At 46.2% G+C, this 19,144-nt stretch overlaps 1 protein-coding gene across 3 annotated transcripts in view; it reads right to left on the bottom strand.

Annotated features, from left to right (window-relative positions):
* Positions 1-6,349, bottom strand: part of Mrap2 (melanocortin 2 receptor accessory protein 2) — a 34,436-nt gene extending 28,087 nt beyond the window's left edge. For 2 of the 3 annotated variants that reach the window (XM_057768006.1, XM_057768008.1), the window contains exons 1-2: positions 6,254-6,349; positions 5,426-5,668 (exon numbers count right to left, since the gene is read on the bottom strand). The gene's annotated coding sequence lies outside the window, so the exon portion shown is untranslated. Of the gene's footprint in view, positions 1-5,425; positions 5,669-5,949; positions 6,086-6,253 lie in introns of those variants that run through there. The other variant, XM_057768007.1, reaches the window with a different exon arrangement.
* Between the last annotated feature and the right edge of the window lie 12,795 nt (positions 6,350-19,144).

Here is a 19,144-nt window from a genome sequence, read left to right as displayed (position 1 = left end):
TGGGTCCCCTGTGGGAAGCAGGTCCTCAGCCCGCCCCGCCTCCCCTGGCGGTCGTTTTGATGTCACAAGGCCATGTGTGGGGAAAGCAAAGGCACTATGTGAAGGCCAATTAGCTGAAGCTTGTACATCATTTTCACCTGAAGGGCTGTGGCATTTTAGTAATGTTCTCTAGTCAGGGAAGTAATTATATAGGTCTCGGCAGCAGAAGCAGAAGCGACAATTAAACCCACATGCTACCTCCAGTGTTAGCATCTCATAGAGAGATTTTTCAGCCTCTGCTTTTTTTTTTCTTCACATCTAAGCAACATTATCACGGGCTGAACAAGGATGTACGCAAGGCAAGTGAAGCAAAAAATTAATGTCTCACATGCTTTCTCCATCTTTCTAATAGGAATAAATGCTTTTCATACTCCAGTAGAAAAAGAAAAAAGATCACTTTGTACCTTTGCCCAAAATAACAGTTACTGAGAGCCTAGGAGTTAGACACACCCCCATTAGGCAGACAGACAGGGAGCAGGGCAATGGCTAGGTAATGAAGGCGGTGGCATTTAACCTCCTGGACCTGAGACAAAAGCTATCAGGTTCCTGCCAGCAGGCCCCCTGATGATGGACTGGTCATCAAAGAACCTGTCACACAACAGTTGGGGACTGTCAACTATCCTGTCTTCAAACTGACCAACCCAAAAGGAAGGGACAAACTCTTCAAAGGTTTTTAAACTCCCAGCCCTGGAGAAGAGGGTTTTTTGCAGGTCTTTTTCTCTGTATGTTTGTGGCATGTATTGCTGTGGGACAATGGTCTGTAACCTGTCACTCGTATTTTAAATAAACACTGATTGGCCAGTAGCTGGGCAGGAAATATAGGCAGGGCGACCAGGCAGGAAGTAGAGGTGGGACAACGAGAATTCTTGGAAGAGGAAAATTTAGATGAAGCCAGACACAGAGCAAGCAAGATGTGATGGCCTTGCTGAAAAAGGTGCCAAGCCACGTGGCTAACACAATCAAGTATTATGGGCTAATGTAAGTTATAAGAGTTAATAAGACGCCTGAGCTAATAGGCCAATCAGTTTATAATTGATGTAGACCTTTGTGTGATTTTTTGGGACTAAACAGATGTGGGACTTAGTGGGACAGAAAACCTCAATCAACAATGTATGTGTGTCCTTACCCCTAATAAACACCTCCTTCAGTTGCTGATTCTGACTGTGGCATCTGAGATTTCTCTGCTGCTATCTGTTATGCTTCAGGTTTTGCCTGGCAGAGAAAATGAATTTAATCCCCAGGCCCCTAGACTGTATTAGCATCATCTTAGATGGAACCTAATTCTCCCCAAACAATGAAACCTTAACTATGTTCCACCTCCTAAGGAAAATACATCTCCCCCTGCCCCACCCCAGTTGTTTGCTATGCTGAGGTCTGAAGAAAAGTCACAATTTTAGGAAAATGAAATGCATGTGAAAGTCATTTTCAACCACAAACAACAGACAAATCAGACAAATTTGTCAACTTATAGCTAGGGAGATACTCGTGGGTACTGACTGCTCTTGCATAGGAGTTCAGTTCCCAATACACAACTAAAGGTTGTGGTATTGTCAGTAATTTTTCTGGGTACTTCTCTTCAAATTCTCTCTCTCTCTCTCTCTCTCTCTCTCTCTCTCTCTCTCTCTCTCTCTCTCTCTCTCTCTCTCTCTCTCTCATTCTGATGAGTCTCTCTTTCCAAGTGGGAATCTCGGAATGCCAGCTAAATAAGCATTTTCTTGTCTAAATGCTCCTACATCTAAATCTTCCTCCAATTCAGTAATAAATATAGAATCAAGCAGACAGCTTGCTACTCTTTCCTATTTTAATCTAAGTGTAAAAAGCCCATACTCTGGGAAATACAATTTATGGGACCTCTTCAAGTATTTGATTATTTTTACTTTCCCAAGTCCCTTGAAATGCATTCATCTGCCCTGCAGAGTCCATAACTCTTCTACTCACACAAACACTCCAAAGACCCCCCCATTCCCTGCAAAAACATGCACTGTCCAGCCCTTGACCACAAATCTAACTCTGACCTCTCACCATGCTCCAGACTAGAATCAGCGGGAACTTCTTTTCTCTTTCTCCATTGTCCTGAGTTGCTGGCCAGTTTATCTCCCATCCAAGTCCAAAGCCAGAAGATAGGACTGCCCTGTCCTTTTCTCTGGGCATGCTCAGTGATGGTGGCTCTTCATCACCTACTCTACTCAAAACTGCTCCTGTGCCCTCACTCTCCAGCTGGTTATCTCTCCCAGGTGATCCCCCTTGGTCCCAGGAAATGTTCAAGTACTCCTTTTCTCACCAAATTTGAACCAGACAGGTTTATTCGCTATCCAGGACACCTCTGAATGGCATGTGCAGGGAGCAGATATGCAGCTCAATTCGTGTTCCCTTGAAGGCCCAGTCACTAGGTTTAGCACAGAAGTGACAGATCTCCTAAGGCATCTTTTCAACAGCCTTTTCTCTTAACCCTTATATTATTGTTCAGCTTTTGTGTCTTTGTGGTGCTGGGGATGTGACACAGGGCAAGGGCACCATTGCTGAGCTACACCTCAATACAGCACTTGTATTCATTGATTCTCTGTCCCTCCTTCCCTTCCTCTGTGTGTGTGTGTGTGTGCACATGCACGTGTGCATATTCTACAGGTGCTTCTGCATATGTACACCAGTGTGTGGAGACCAGAGGTCAATGTAACGTGTCTTCTTCTATTCCTCTCCACCTTTATTTTTTGAGACAGGACCTTTCATTGAACCAGAAGCTCTCTGATTGAGCTGGACTGGCTAATCAATGAACTTCAGAGATCCACGTGGCTCTACAGCTACCCTGACCCAGAGAACTAGGGCTACAGGCCTGCACCATTGCATCTAACCTTTTCCTCGGATTCTGGGGATCCAAACTCAGGTTCTCATGTTTGCAAGGCAGGCACCTTGCTACCTGAGCCATCTCCCCAGTGCAACCCTCACACTCTTGGAGTGGCTAGTAGGTATAGCCTTCAGATAGAGACCTTAGCCTTTCTACTTGGCAGTTGAGAACTTTCATTTGGAAGTTCTCAGAGCTTGAAAGTGTGTGCCTTAGGCAGAAAGCTTACCCTGGTACCCTTACTTTACCTACAGGCATGTTTTTGTTACTGAGTGATAACCTTTGATTCCTTCTCTTCTTCTTTCTAGCAGAAATGAATGTGAGCATTGGAAAACAAAATTCAGTACCCTCTAATCCTGTGGGGACCCGCCCCAACAGTCCTGACCACTGACCTTAGGAATGACATCCCATCCTGCTGGTTAACTCTCACAGGACTGGCTCAAATGTGGCCACGTCTCTCTCTGCCAGGCCAACATTGTCACTGTCTGTTCCTCTCAGTGACCTGGTCTCCAGATCTTGCCTCCAACCACCTTCCTCCAGATTCTTTGAAGTGGCCCCTATGCTAACTGGGTACTGCTCAGAATTGATCATGGATGCGGTAGACTCTGGGCTCCTCCAATCCTGACACCTCATGGAGGGAAGAGGTGATGGTGGTTACATGCCTGGCTCTAATCTCTACTCTCCCGTCTATTGGCTATGTAATCATGGACAAGTACCTCATTCTTCTGTATTTCTGTCTCTTCGTTTGTTAAATGGGCACAGAAGTAATTATATTCCCACTTCATGGGTTTGTTACAGGTATCACAGTAAACGAAAACACTCCCATTATCCTGACATGTAACAAGCCCCACCCAAATGTGTGTGAGGAATGGGATGCCCTTACCAAGGAAATCCAAGTCTCTTCCCTAGGCCTCACTTAGAATACTGAACCTCCAGATAGCTTTCAGATGAATGTAGCTCATCACAGAGCACTATCCCGCCATCTCATCTCATCTCTTCCTACTCGCCACTACACACACACGCACCTCTTTGAGACAAGGGCTCACTAGTTGGCCTCAAGCATACCCTCTTCCTTCAGTTTCTCATACAACGGAATTTACAATCATGCAATTCTGCCCATAGGGGGTGGCGTATATGCCTGTGTGTGCATGCTTGCGTGGGGAAGCAAGAGATTGGTGTCAAACTCTTCACCTTGCTTTTTTTGACACAGGATCTTTCTCAAGTCTAAAGCTCATTGATTCAGAAAGACTAGCTGGCCAGCTAGTCCCGGGGACCCCTGTCTCCACCTCTGTAACATCAGGATTACGGCCACTACATCTGACATTTGTAAAAGTGGGTGCTGGGGATCCAAATTCAGTTCCCATGGCTGTCAGCCAACTATTCTACTAACCACCTGTGTGTAGTGCTCAGAGAGACCAGGAGACGTGTCGGATCCCCTGGGACTGGCGTTACAGGCAGTTTGGGTACCAGGAATTGAACCCAGGCCCTCTGGAAGAGCAGCCAGCACTCTTAAACACCTCACCATCTCTTTGGTCCCCTGTCCTCTATTTTAAAACTGTCTCTGAACTCCAATGCAGAGCTAGAACTTGAACCTGACTGTGAGCCCAAAATTCTAGGATTAGTATCTTTTTCAGATATGTTCCCCTCGGATCTGTAGCTATTGTAACTTTGTCCAGTCTCCCACAGACGTACATCTCTGCCCCAGGAAGTGGCATCAATAAGAAGGCACACAAACAGAACCCTGCTCATTTTAAAGACCGCGCCCCATCCTTTGATATATCAGGAGACTGCCTTCCATGCCTCTGCAAAGCCAGGCATGCTTTATATTGTCCAGAGCGGTCAGGGCTAAGATAGTGACTGCAGGAGATACAACAGAAACACATGCACAGGACTGCACATCTCTCTCACAGTAAGTGCTGACATTTTCATGTTTTCAAAGTGCTGGTTGCCACCTACTAGGTGGCATCATTACCCTCAAGAATCATAACTCACATTTGTAGGAGCGTGGAGATGACACACCCCCATCCACAGCCCAACTTGCCATAAATGGCTTCTGGGTGGTCTTCAGCTGTCTTTTAGAAGAACCTGTTCTGGGAGGCGATGTTTCCATCTTTTGCAAAGTCTGGCTCTGTTTTCAGGCCTCACGCCTGCGCAAAGGTGACAGCAAAACACTTTCAATGCTCCAGAGCCTGCCCGTCAGGCAAGCTTCAAACCGGGAGTCCCCTTCGGGCTTCAAAACCTCCCCACGCAGTCTGGACTGGCCTCTGCCTTACCGAAGCAGCCACTTATCCTTGCTCCCACCCCCACCTCGTCGATGTCACCTCCCTGCTATAAATACTACAACAAAACCGGCTGACAGTGCCCCACCTTCCCCGGATCCCTGGAGCCCAGGCCATTCTCTTGTACCTGTTTTTGCTGCTGTACTCCAAGCCAGGAATCCCAGCTTTCGTTTCCAGATCTCCCTCCGCTCCCCACTGTTAACCGGTGGAGTCAGGGTGGGAAATGATATCTCATTTTCACCTGCGTGCTGGAAATACTGCTACTTACCTTGGGAAGAGGGCAGTACTTAAGGATTAATTTGTGTGTGGCAGTTCCTCTGTCTTCCCTGGGGCGACGGGGGCACTTTTCTCCAAGCTTCTTTCGCTCTCAGAACAGCCCCGATTGCTTCATCGTTGCCAGATTAAATCGAGTACAATATCCGGTGCTCCATGTCTTCTAAAGCACCGTGGAAACCGAAGCTTCAGAACAGTTTTCTGTCGCACTTGTTCTCAGAAGGCCTTCCTCAGTCCCCTACCCAGAACAGGACAGAGAAGAACGCAGGAGGGAGTTGTAATTGCGGCCTCAACAGTAAGGTGGCACAAGACCCGCTCCCCAGTCTCAACAAACCTGTCAACCGCAGGGTTAGTCAAAAAAAAAAAAAAAAAAAAAAAAAACAAAAAAAAAAAACCTCACTGCAGGGGGTGCGCATCTGGGGACCACGCCCTTGGTCTGGAGGCGCAGGTCCCCAGTCTCTGGGCTCTGTGGATGCGCCACGGAGGCCCGCAGACCCTGATGGCGGGAAAGTTTCTCACCTGCGAGAGAGGGTGTGGTCTGGTTGAGATGCTCAATGAGCCAACTGAATGCTCAGCCCAGCACTAGGAGCTGTATCTATGATTTCCTGACTCCCTCGGGCCGGAAGATCTGATTTCAGCAGCAGGACAGGCTTCGAACTTGGGAACCCTTCAAAGGGCCGCACAAGCTGCCCTCGGTAGCGTCCAAACCCGAATGGCTTTTCCCCCGCCCTCCCGTTCTTCACCCCCACCGATCCTGATCCCGGGGCAGACTGAAAGACCCCGGCCCCCGGGCTATCCCCACGCCCCATCCTGCCCCGATTACCGCAGGCTCTATGGTGTCCAGCTCCTCCGGTGCCCAAGCCTCACCACCGCTGCTGGCTGGAGCTGTGTCAGTCGCTCCCTGCGCCGCGGTGCGGTGGAGACAGGCGCCGGCGACCTAGCCGCGGAGGCGGAGGCGGCGTTGGGCAAGGAGGCTGGGGTTGAGCTCCCAGAAGCCTCCCCAGTCCTGGGGCGCCAGAGGACTACGTGAATGTGGCTATACACCTGCATTGAGCAAAGGAAAGATGCCCAGGGATACTTTGACCTCTCGGGCTCTGTGGTGGGTCTCTTAGACTAACTTTGGGTACCTGAGCTGAACAAGGAGAAGTGGGGTTGCATGAGCAGGCTTGTCAGCCATTTTCAACCTCGGGTTCAAGTTCAGAGATGCTTGACCCCTCCATAAGGCACTGCCTAAATTACTATCTCGGATTTTGAGTGCCTCTTCCAACCTAACGGTGCAGATAGATGCGATGCAAGGGGCACCAAACACCCTCCAGACAGATCCTGAAGAGTTACCAGTGGACTGGGAAGCAGGCTCAAGTTAGCAACCATGACTATTCTGCGCACTTTTGTATTTGTTCATCCAGTCTGTATGGGGTGCCAAACACCAACTTTGTAGAGCTAGTAAAGAGTCAGACAATAAAGATTACCAGTAAACACAACTCAGGGGATGTGAATGAAGAGCTGTGGACAGAAATACAAAGCAGAAAATAGAACAGTGGGCTTTGTGTAGGGGATGGGGTCAGAGCTGGCGTTATTGGGTAACAAGGAGGTGAGAGAACAACCAGGCTTTTATCTGGGGAAAGATGACCCTGGCTGTGAGCCAGGCACTAAGATGTCCCTTAGCATATACTTATCCCAAATGCCACATGAGAAAGGTTGCATGGCCATGCCGATTTTACAGATAAGAAAGTTTAAGCTGGGTGGTGGTGCTGCATGCATTTAATTTCAGCACTCATGCAACAGAGACAGGTGGATCCCTGAGTTCAAAGCAAGCCTGATCTACAGAGCAAGCTCCAGGACAGTGAGGGCTACACAGATAAACCCCGTGAGGGAGGGAAGGAGGAAGGGATGGAGGGAGGAAGGGAGGGAGGGAGGGAGGGAGGGAGGGAGGGAGGGAGGGAGGGAGGGAGGGAGGGCTACATAGGAAGGCATGCACCGTCACAGCTGGCAGGCTGGCTATGGTCTAAGTCAATATGATGGTGCCAGAAAAGGATTCCTGGAAATGATATCTGATTCGTGGATTTTTTTTTTTTTAAAAAGTAGTTTCATTACACATGTAAAATGAAATATTTTGAAAACCATTTTTATAGCATCTCTGTGTGTTTCCCTGGCTCGTTGGCAAGCAGCTTGATTCTAAGTGATACATTTTAACAATCTGCAGTGAGAATTGTCCCTGGTTCGCAAGACTGAACGCTGACTCATTCCCTTTGTAGGATTCTGTTTGTGGGAGTGTGACCCATGTCGTGGCATCTCTACCACTGTCAGGGCTTGGTGATACTGCAAAGAGCAACAGCAGAACTGCCACTGCTGAGTAAAACGGGCCAATGTCCACCTTAGCTGTGGACCGCAGGGGCTCTTTTACGTAGTTAGGGGCCAGGGGGTCACAAGGTTGACAGTCTGAGAACACTGCTCTTGGGAGCAACGGCAGGAGGCTAACCATTAGTTTCAGAAGCTAAAACTCTAGGCTGTAGACATCAGGAGGATAATGGAGCTCCCATGTCCTTCTTAGGTACCAGTCCCTGGTGGCACACAACCCCTTCTTTCCCCCAGAGTCTCTACCTTCCCTCTCGGTCCATCTCAAGCTCCACTTCTCCTAAAGAACCTCCATTGCCTTGCTACGAACTCTTCTATGCAGGAGGAGAAGCCGGTGTGTGCCTGTCCCTGTGTGACTGCAGCTTCGTGCAGGGCACATTGACTGTGTGGAAGTGAGGGATAACCTCAGGCACCTGTCCTTACCTTCTACCTTGTTTAAGACGGGATCCCTCAGTGCTCTATGGTCTAGGGGCCTGCACTGTGTCCCGTGTTGCTGTAGGAACAGAATTACAGACACACACTACTGGATCCAAATTCAGATCCTCAAGCTGGCACAAGAACTTTATCCAGAGCCATCTCGCCAGCGCTACCAATGAGCTCTTAACCTGAAATTTGAAACTTCTCCCTTTCTACTTTAGAGCTCAGCAGGTTTACCCTCCCCGCCTCTCCGACCCGTTTCATTTTCTTTTCAAGATCACGTTTTTGCGTCCAGTGGGCATTTAAGGGGCTCACATTTTAAAATATTTATTTTTATTTCATTTGCATTGGTGTTTTGCCTGCATGTATGTCTGTATGAGAGCATTGGATACCCTGGGACTAGAGTTACAGACAGTTGTGAGCTGACACATGGGTGCTGGGAATTGAACCTGGGTCCTCTGGCAGAGCAGTCAGTGCTGTTAACCACTGAGCCATCTCTTCAACACAAGGGGTATATTTTTATAACAGTTAATAAAAGAATGCAGATTCACTGTCTTTTAAGTTTGTCATTTCAGTCCAGAAGTAACTAGTGACAAGGCACAGCTACATGTATCTATAGATGCTGTCCATCAGTAAACATTGACACCTCTTGAGGAAAATTCTGTTTTTCATTCTGAGATTGGAAAACTAAGGCTTGAGGGTCATTTTCCTACGGTCATGATTATAGTCAGTGGCACAGCCAGGATTCACACTCAGAACGCAGAAATTATTTTCATCAGGAACTTATACTTCCTCTCCTTCAATCGTTCATTTGTTTCTTCTGTCTACAGATACTTACAACTGTTTGCCTCCGCTCTGTAACAGCTGCTAGGAAAATTGCAATGATTGACACATAAATCTTACCCTCAAAAATCTAATAAAGGAGAAAAATAAGAATAGAAGAAGTCGAAACCCAGGACTGTGAACTTCACCAAAGAGCCTTGTGGAGAGCCAGCCTAAAGGAACACTTTGTTTCCCGCCCGGGGTTTAGAGAGGGGACCTGGCAGGAGAGAAGACAGCACCTTAGAAGTCCGCTGCGATAACACGGAAGGAAACTGCACAGGAGCCAGAGGAGGAGCAGCCGGGATGAGCAGATGAGTGAGATGAGGTGGGAGGCTGGCCTTGGTTGCTGGGGATGGGGTAGGGTGGGAGATGGGGTGGAGGGTGGGGGGAGGTGAAGTTCTTGGGATAAACAGCAGATGAGCCCAGCAAGGCCAGCGTGGCCAGATCACAGAGGTCTATACAGTTCTTTCGGGGACTATGTTGTCCTTGAATATGTATGACAGGTTGTTATATCTGTGTATCGTAGTCAGTGTTCTAGTGCTGTGAGCAGACACGTGACCACAGCAATTCTTATAAAGAAAAATGTTTCACTGGGACTGGCTTACAATTCACAGGTTTAGTCCATTATCTTTATGGCAGAAAGCATGGCAGCATGCAGGCAGACATGGTCCTGGATACGTAGTTGAGAGCTCTACATCTGGATCAGTAGGAAGAGGATTGCCACACCGAGCCTGGCTTGAACATCTGAGACCTCAAAACCTGCCTCAAGTGCTACAAAGTCACACCTCCTCCAACAAGGCCACACCTTCTAAAAGTGTCACTTCCCTATGGGCCTATGGGGGACATTTTTATTCAAGCCAAACTCTGTGCATGCCAGAAAAGATGTTCCATGACTTTAGTCAAATTTTCAAAAGGGGACATCAGCTTCTTTTCTTGAAGCCTTATCTGTGGACCTAAGAATTGCACCATCAGTCAGAATAGACAGGACACTGTTAAGTTTCAAACTTAGGACAAGTGGCTGAGGTGCATATTTAATATATTCCTCAGTCCCACATATCACAGGGTATGGCTGGCATACCCCACCCTCTACCCTGACCTTTGCAGCCCCAGAGCTGGACTACCCTTTCCCCAGAGGTTCTTCCCTATATAATCTAGACATTTTGGTTACCTGCCCTCTGGACCTTTGACCTCCTGGTGGTTGCACCCATTTCCCCTTTCCCCTTCCTCTTCTCTCTCTTTCCCTCCCTCCTATCCCCGCATGGCCCAGCTCAGTCTGGTCATGTCCACTCTGGGCTCTCCCAGATGTCCCTGCCTCTGACTATTTTCTCCTTCACTTACAATGAACTTTCTTTTCTAGCACACCTAGGAGCAAACATGGCCTTTTCTTTTTATTTTATTTTTTTACTCAGACACCTAGAGTTTAGAAGGGTGCAAGGCTCAGCCCTGTCAGATGCCTCCAAACATGAAGTGGTACTGACATCCTTGGACAAGAATGATCGGTCCCTCCAGCACCTGACCAGTACCCCCTAAGTGGGGTGGAGGGTGATGCTAGCTGGCTGGCAGGCCTGGAATTATGGAGCTGATAGCCAAGAACATGTCCCTGGAAGACATGAAAGGGAGCAGGAAGTAGGACCGCAGAGCCTCCATATGACTTCACTAAGTCCTAAGTTATGTATTCCCAGAGTCGTATGTCCCGGTCCCCAGTACTTCAGAGTATTTGGGAATGGGGTAAAGAGACTGATAAGTTAAATGAGGTCGTGTTAGGTAAGTCTTCATCTATATGACCAGTGTTCTCATGGGAAGAGCAAATTAATACACAGAGGAACAGTGGGTGCAAATGAGCACAGAAAGATGACCAGGTGACAAGGAAGAGAGTGGCCTCTACAAGTCAAAAAGAAAGATCTGAAACATATCTGTGGCCCTCTGAGGGAACTTCCAGTCTCTGGGAGGAGACACATTTCTACTCTTAAAGTTACCCAGAATGTGGTATATTGCTATGGTCAGATCCAGTAGACCAATGGGCAGAGCACCAACTCAAAACTCAAAGATAATGTCTTTGTGAAAGTTAAGATGACAGCCAAATAGCTTTAACTCTCAAGAATGTAGAACATAGGGGAGATGTGTGATAATGTCCAAAGCCAAGGATGTGTGATGATCAGAGCCTGTGACCCTTAGCAGGGCTGTCATGAGAGGGAAACTGGGACCAGACTGCAGCTGGTGCCCTCACAAGGAAACTGAGAAGAAAAAGAGGAAGGAACCATAGGCCTAAGAAAATGGGACAAGGAGGGTCAGACACTAAGGCTAAGTCATCTTACTTGAGGAACCAGTGACAGGTCTTCCAACAAAGACACCATTGGCCTGGCCTTGGTATACGGCCACAGCTAGAGCTCTTGTGTTTGCTGGTTCACTAATTCAACAGCTGCTCTTTCTGAACCTGATGGGAAATACGCAGTAGGTACGTCCCACAAGATGAGAAATGAATGGGGTACACAGTGCCAGGCTGCATTGCTCTTTTCTTAATTTTCTTTTTCATTTCAGGTAGACTCTCAATCTTCCTAATGCTGCAACCCTTTCATACAGTTCTTCATGTTGTAGTGACCCTCAACCATAAAATTCTTATCATTGCGGCTTCATACCTGTAATTTTTTATTGAACAGTGTCCCAGTCCCTAAGTCCATTGGTAATGTGCTTTCTTATGATTGTGCCCCACAGGTTGAGAACCTCTGGAATAGAGACAAACATTTTTAAAGATAGAGTACAGCTCTTCCCAAAGAAAAAAAGAACTCGAAGCCAGAGTCAACGGAGAAAGCAAAGGATAGAATAAGGCAAAATAATAAGAAGATAAATCAAGAGGATGCTGTAGGAAGGGCTGAGCATCCAATTACTAACTCATTTAATGGTGGGTATTATATAATATAATACCTGCCCTTCTAAAGATAAGGAACTTTTCGAAGAGGTGAGGCAGATATGGGAGAAAGCATCCAGTTGTTCCTTTCTGCTTGCTTGAGACGATATGTCTATTAAGAAGTTTTTCATGCAAAGAATAAGAGTAAAGGGGGCTGGAGAGATGGCTCAGAGGTTAAGAGCATTGCCTGCTCTTCCAAAGGTCCTGAGTTCAATTCCCAGCAACCACATGGTGGGTCACAACCATCTGTAATGGGGTCTGGTGCCCTCTTCTGGTCTGCAGGCATACATGCAGCCAGAATATTGTATACATAATAAATAAATATTAAAAAAAAAAAAAGAATAAGAGTAAAACCAGCAAGGAAACACATCATGCATGCATCTAGTCATCTAAGTAAACAAGCAAGATTTGGAGACAGATGAACCTGGAGACCACCCAAAGGCAGCACGGCAGAGCTGGAGAGAAGATAAGGAAAGACAGCAAATGGGATGAAATGTCCCTGGCCTGCTGGCAGGGGACAGCTGGCAGCTCTCAGGATTGCAGGAGCAGAGGCTCATTGTTGGCTGGAGACTTGAGGTGGCACGGTTTATTTTCCAGTTGATTAGGACCTATGTCAGCCAGCCCAAGAGGAAGCAGTAAAACCAGAACTGTCTCTGAGGATCTACCACAAATATTTAATGTGTCTGGCCTGAGGATCCTGGCTGCATCCCAATGTGTTCAACAGTAAGGCAAGAACCAGCGGGCAAGACAAACTGCAGTGGGGCTCAGATCTTAGAATGAATAGAATGATATATCTGCTGCTCTAACTTGGTTGTTTTCTTTCCAGAATAAGATAATCTATCACCTAGCTAAACTAAAGGCAGAAGCACACCTCTAATATGCTGCCAGCAAAAGTCCCCTAAGGGAATAATGTACCATTCCTCAATGACGGTGTCCTCCTCCATCATTGGGGCTTCAGGAGCCAAGGAAGAGTGAAGCACAATCAATATAAACTCAGAGACAGAAATTGGGGTTCAACCTAAAGGTCAGAAAAGCAAAGCAGCCAGTCATTGGCTCTTACCTCTGCCTTAGTTTGAAATGGTGATTTTCCCTCCAGGAATCTCAGAATGAGACTGAGCCTGAGAGCTGTCTCCTCCAGTTTTATCATCCTCTCTAGAGCTGGAATTAAACGCGTGCACCACTACCTCCTGTTTTCTGTGGCAAATGAGTGTGGCTACTGGGATTAAAGGTGTATGTTATTATTACCTGGTCAAGAAGGCTGGCCAGGGTAGCTGTTTTACTTTTCTGATCCTCAGGCAAGCTTTATTTATTAACATAGAAGTGAAATGCTGTTGCACAAGAGGGTGAACATCCCAGAAGGCCGAGCTAGAGAAGCCCAGGCTCAGCGCCCTCCTGCCAATCAGGACTCTCTTCTACCCTCTTCCTGCCGTAGCTCCCAGTTTTCCCTAGCTAATTTGAAAGTTACTAATTATTATATTTTTCTTATGTTTTGTCCTAAATTTGGTTTAATTTGCTTTGTCTTAGTTTTCTGTGGCTCTTTTCAAATCAGCACCATCGTTCCCAAGTCTGTGCCCTTTGCTTTCACTGGCAATCTGCTGCTTTTCATGCTATGGATCACATACCAGGCATAACCCAGCCGGAGCTCCCACACAGGCCCTGTGCATCCCAGCCCTCCCTGTCCACTCTGGAGTAGTTACTCAAGCTGTCCCTTTAGTCTAGTGCCACTGTTCCTCCACTAGAACCTTACAGACAGCCAAGCACAGGGCGCGGCACCAGCCAGTAAAACAGCTAACATCTTTCCGTCCATGCTTGACATTCAGGCTGGAAGATGGAGCTTTGGCAAATGGAATACACACGTGCATGCACACACATACAGACACACACAAACACACACACACACGGGACAGTGGGTGGAGGGAAGAGTTTTCTGGAGGGGAGTGTGAGTGAGTATCTCTGACGGTGTTTGAGTGTTTACCATCACACAGTCATGGGAAAGCTTCAGTTGATTGTTTCTGGGCTCCTCTACTTTCTGACAGCAAATGGCAAACAGGCTATCTTGGCCTGGCTCTTTGCTTCCTGTTAGTCTCTCAATCTCACCACAGCCAATGACAAGGTACACTAGAACAATTCCAAACTGGAAATTTCAGTTGATTCCAGCTGACACCGGTGGTTAGTTGGATGGTGTTGTATCACGTGTGTTTAAGCCACTGTTCTTCTCTGCTTGCCAGCAGACCATCCCGGTGAGCATGGCTGTGAGGTGAATAAGGCCTTTGGTCCCAGCAGGCTTCATCTTACACTCGAAGCTCACCTGCCCTCTCTTGTACTCACCACCCTGACTGGAAGACTTCTGTCTAAGGGTTTCCATTGCTACGAAGAGACGCCATGACCACAGCAACTCTTATAAAGAAAACATTTCACTGGAGGGGAGCTCACTTATAGTTTCAGAGGTTCCAGTCCATTATCATCATAGGCATAAGCATGACAGTGTGCAGGCAGACCTGGTGCTGGAGAAGCAGCTGAGAATCCTACATCTTGCAGGCAACAGGAAATGGTTTCTGACTCTAAAAGTAGCTTCAGCATAGGAGACCTCAAAACCTACTCCCACAGTGACACACTTCCTCTAATGAAGCCACACCTACTCCAGCAAAAGCCACACCCACTCCAACAAAGCCACACCTACTCCAACAAAGCCACACCTACTCCAACAAAGCCACACCTACTCCAACAAAGCCACACCCACTCCAACAAAGCCACACCCACTCCAACAAAGCCACACCTACTCCAACAAAGCCACACCTACTCCAACAAAGCCACACTTCTTATAGTGCCACTTCCTTTGGGGACCATTTTCTTTCAAACCACCACATTCAACTCCCTGGCTTTTAGTCATATCATAATGCAAAAATGCATTCAGTCAAACTTCAAAAGTCCCCATAGTCAGTCACAGTCTCAAACTTATTTAAAAGTCCAGAGTTCAAAGTCTCTTCTGAGATTCACACAATCTCTTATCTATAATCACCTGTAAAATCAAAGTCAAAAAGCAGATCACATACTTTTAACATATAAATGGCATAGGACATACATTACCATTTCAAAACATAGAGCATAGTGAGGAAATACTGGACCAAAGCAAGATTGAAAACCAGTTGGGCAAACTCCAAACTGCATCTCCATATCTGATATAAAAATGCTCTTCAGATCTCCAACTCCATTCAGCTTTGTTGACTGTAGCACACTTCTTTCTCTTGGGCTGGTTTCACTCCCTGTTAGCAACTTTCCTCAGCAGGTATCCCACGGCTCTGGGATCTCCAACATTTTGAGGTCTCCAAGGCAATCCAAGTTTCACAGCTTCATGAAATGGCCCCTCTAGGCCTCCATGTAGGGACACCCCTGACATGTGCCTGTCCTTAGTGGCTTTCCTTAATCTCAAGGGCAAATTCCATAACCTGTTTCTTCTATCCTTAATTCTAAAGTCAGAACCACGTCGCCGAAGCTGCCAAGTTCTGCTGTTTGCTGGGGCTAGAACAGGACCCCCTCATTCAATTACATCTTCACCAGCTTTCTGTCCTTCACTGCAGCTCTAAGCCATTTTTTTTTTTTTTTTTTTTTTAGTTTCTTTCCACAAATTGAAAACTTGCCCTGAGGTCTCCACTTTCTTTATTCCACATCTTAATCTGTTTATCTCCTTGAACACAGGATTAAGTTCCATTCCACTTCCTGGTGCTCCTTTTCTCCTTAATTTTTACATTTTGTAATTTACCCTGCTCAGCTTGCTCCTTTTCATTTGAAATCTTCATTAGAGTTAATGCTAATAACCACACAATGGAGTCTATACTAGGCTGTTGGGAGATTTCCTCTGCCAACAGAATTCAAAAGTCTTTTCTCTAGCCTCAGGTGGACTCTTAGGACAAGGGCAAAGGCAGCTGCTTTCTTCAAAGAATCACAAGAATGATCTCTAGGCAACATACCAAAATTATTCTCCTCTGTCACCTCTTGATCAACCCTCCCAACCCCACCACAGTTCATTGAATTACACTCAACACCACTATTTTCCATACTCCTGTTAGCATGGCCCTTAAAGCATTCAATTGTTTTTCTAGTCCAATGTGCAGTACCTATGCCCATATTCCTTCAAACACAAACATGAACAGGCCCATTACTATAACACTCTAGCAGATACCAACTTCTGTCTTAATTAGGGTTTCTATTGCTGTGAAGGGATACCATGTCTACGACAATTCTTATAGAGGGAAACATATAGTTTTGGGAGCTAAGTTATTGTTTCAGAGATTCAGTCCATTATCATCATGGTGGGGAGCATGGTGGCATGCAGGTAGACAGGGTGTTGGAGAAGTGGCTGAGAGTCCTACTTCTTGTAGGCAGCAGGAACTGGTCTCTGACATTGAGAATAGCTTCAGCATAGGAGTTCTCAAAGCCCACTCCTACAGTGTGCGTGTGTGTGTGTGTGTGTGTGTGTGTGTGTGTGTGTGTGTGGAGGAGGGTTGTGACGACGGCTGTCTGAGAGATACAGGATGAGTTTGAACTTCAGAGTCCTGACCTCTCACCCTTAGAGAAACAAAGGCCATCTCTACTCTCCCCTCTCCATAGCACCTCATCAAACCCTGCTGTGAGCATCTCATCACAGGATCCAGCCCACTGTTAGTGCAGCTTCTTCTTCATTTCTGGTTTCAGCTTCTGACCTTTTCTGTGTGCCTCTGCTGCCATCTTAAATATGCTTTCCCCAAATGCCTACCACAGAGCTAAATCAGGAGACACCACCAAACACCTGAAGGTGCCTTAGCATAGCTGATCTGGAGCCCATCCAGTAAGGTCCACATTGTCCTCGTCTAGCCCACAGCAGCAGGGCTGTAGAGTACTCTCACCTCAGGGAAGTTGCCTGGTTCTTCTGTACAGTCATCATCTTTGGTGCAGTTTTACAATTAACTTGGAGTAGAAAACATTTACACTTTGCACTGCTCCACGCTATGCTGGATGCTTGGCAAACAAATGATAGTTATTCAGAGAACTGTTATCATCCTCCCCTTTATGCAAAGGAGGGACCGATAGTCAGAAGTTTATGTCCCACCTGATCCCACAGTCATTCAGTCCCAAATAAATGGACAGAGGTTTATATTAATTTTAAACTGTTTGCCCTATTATTCAGGCTTTTTACTAGCTATCTCTTACAACTTAAATTAACCCAAAATTCTTATCTATGTTTAGTCATGTGGCTTGGTACCTTCTCTCAGTAGGGCATTCTCATCTTGCTTCCTTTGCTTCTGGATGATGATGGAGTCTCTGCCTAGACTGGTTGCCCTGCCTATACTTCCTGCCTGGCTATTGGCCAATCAGCATCTTATTAAAGCAGTACTAGTGACAAATCTTTATGGTGTACAAGAGCATTATCTCACAGCAGGGGCCAGTACTTACAAGGACAGGAGCATCAGTAATGTGGTAAAAGCAGTGAGTACACTTCTGACTCTCCCCAAATTATCTCTAAGAAAGATGACTCTTCACACTTTTGGTTATACTAGAATAGACATATTTGTTCTGTGAAACCAAATGTGAAGAAGGTGGATAGCAATGAGATGACATTCTCTCTCTCTCTCTCTCTCTCTCTCTCTCTCTCTCTCCCCCCCCCCCCGCTCATGTGTACATGAAATCTCAGAAATAGTAGATATACTGACATTGAATCTTTTACTTTAAGGATAATACAAACATTTTACAGGAGAAAAGACCATTTATCCCTCACTGTCACAAGATCACCAGTGACAGGCAGCTTCTCATTAGTCTTATATAACTGTAAGACAGGACCATTTCCATAGGGCCTAAATATTGCAGATGTAGTAGCCATAATTTGGGATAGTAATTTTTTTCACATAATTTCACTCTATTATATTCTATGTTTTATTATATAATGTGAAATTACACTGGTAATATTTCACTGAGTGTTTACCATGGTTTACTTAACCCATCTGTGGTAGAGCTTTAGGTAGATGCTAGGCTTTTTTCCCTCACAGCACTGTTAAAATGACATTTGTCTTATGTAACTCTGGACATGACAAAATACAAAGCAATTGTTTTCTCTGTCCCTTTATGTTTATTTTATGCTTATCAGTGTTTTCTCAGGCTTTGCCAATAAGTGGGGCCAGTCTTGTCCATGTTTGCAAGCAAGAGGCTACTGCATAGAAACAGACACGCATAGTCATTTTTTTTTTAAATCTATTTAACAGTAAGAAATCTAGGGAGAGGGAAAGGCAACGACTACATTCAAACACTCGAAGAATGAGGACCTGAGAATTGTTCGGTGACTTTAGATAGGGATGAGTTTCATATGAGTAAAAGAAAATTCTGCTAGTGACTGTGATCTGGAACACGCTAGACATGCAAGCACATGGCAAGGACAGAGTCAAGGGCACTCAAGTCACCCTGCAAGGATGGACATTATGCTTTTGCAGATCATTTCCACCCCGTGACACAGTGATTCTAGAAGACACAAAGACATGCACACAGACTCACGGGTAAATAGCAAAGAATCAATTTGCCATAGTTTTGAGTTGTTTAAAGTGAAAGTGCAATTGCTTTTGTTAAACCGGTGCATTCATTCAGTGAATCCATACCATGAGTATTGTATCAAGATCCAGGAATTCCTTTAGACGACAGGGAGCCAAAGAGAAGAGACCAGATTCCCTGCTTTCATGGAAATGCCTGGCATGTCCTTCAGACTTCTTTCCAGGGCTTTTCTCATTTGACTCCATGGTGAGTGCACGAGGCCAGCAGGTCATCCAAGCTGTGGATGAAGAAGTCAAAGCTTCAGGAAGGTCACTGACTTGCATAAAAGCACACAAAGGGTGTGAGAGAGAAGAGAAAAATCTCCAGTGCTTCAACCTGCCTCATGGCCTGGCCAGCACCCCCTTGTATGTGGGAGAGCTCTATTCCTACAGCCCTGTCTCAGACTTCCAGAGTGGACAGCAAGTCCTGATTTTCCTAAACACTACCACATTTTTGTTTTGTTTTGTTTTTTGAGACAGGGTTTCTCCGTAGGTTTTGGAGACTGTCCTGGAACTAGCACTTGTAGACCAGGCTGACCTCGAACTCACAGAGATCCGCCTGCCTCTGCCTCCTGAGTGCTGGGATTAAAGGCGTGCGCCACCACCACTCAGCTAACACTATCACATTTTTATGTTGCAAATAACTTAAACCTCAGATACCACT

Source organism: Chionomys nivalis, chromosome 4 (genome assembly GCF_950005125.1).
Source record: "Chionomys nivalis chromosome 4, mChiNiv1.1, whole genome shotgun sequence".
NCBI lineage: Eukaryota > Metazoa > Chordata > Mammalia > Rodentia > Cricetidae > Chionomys > Chionomys nivalis.
Note: the sequence above shows the minus strand (reverse complement) of the source record. Positions and strands in the feature narration are given on the sequence as shown.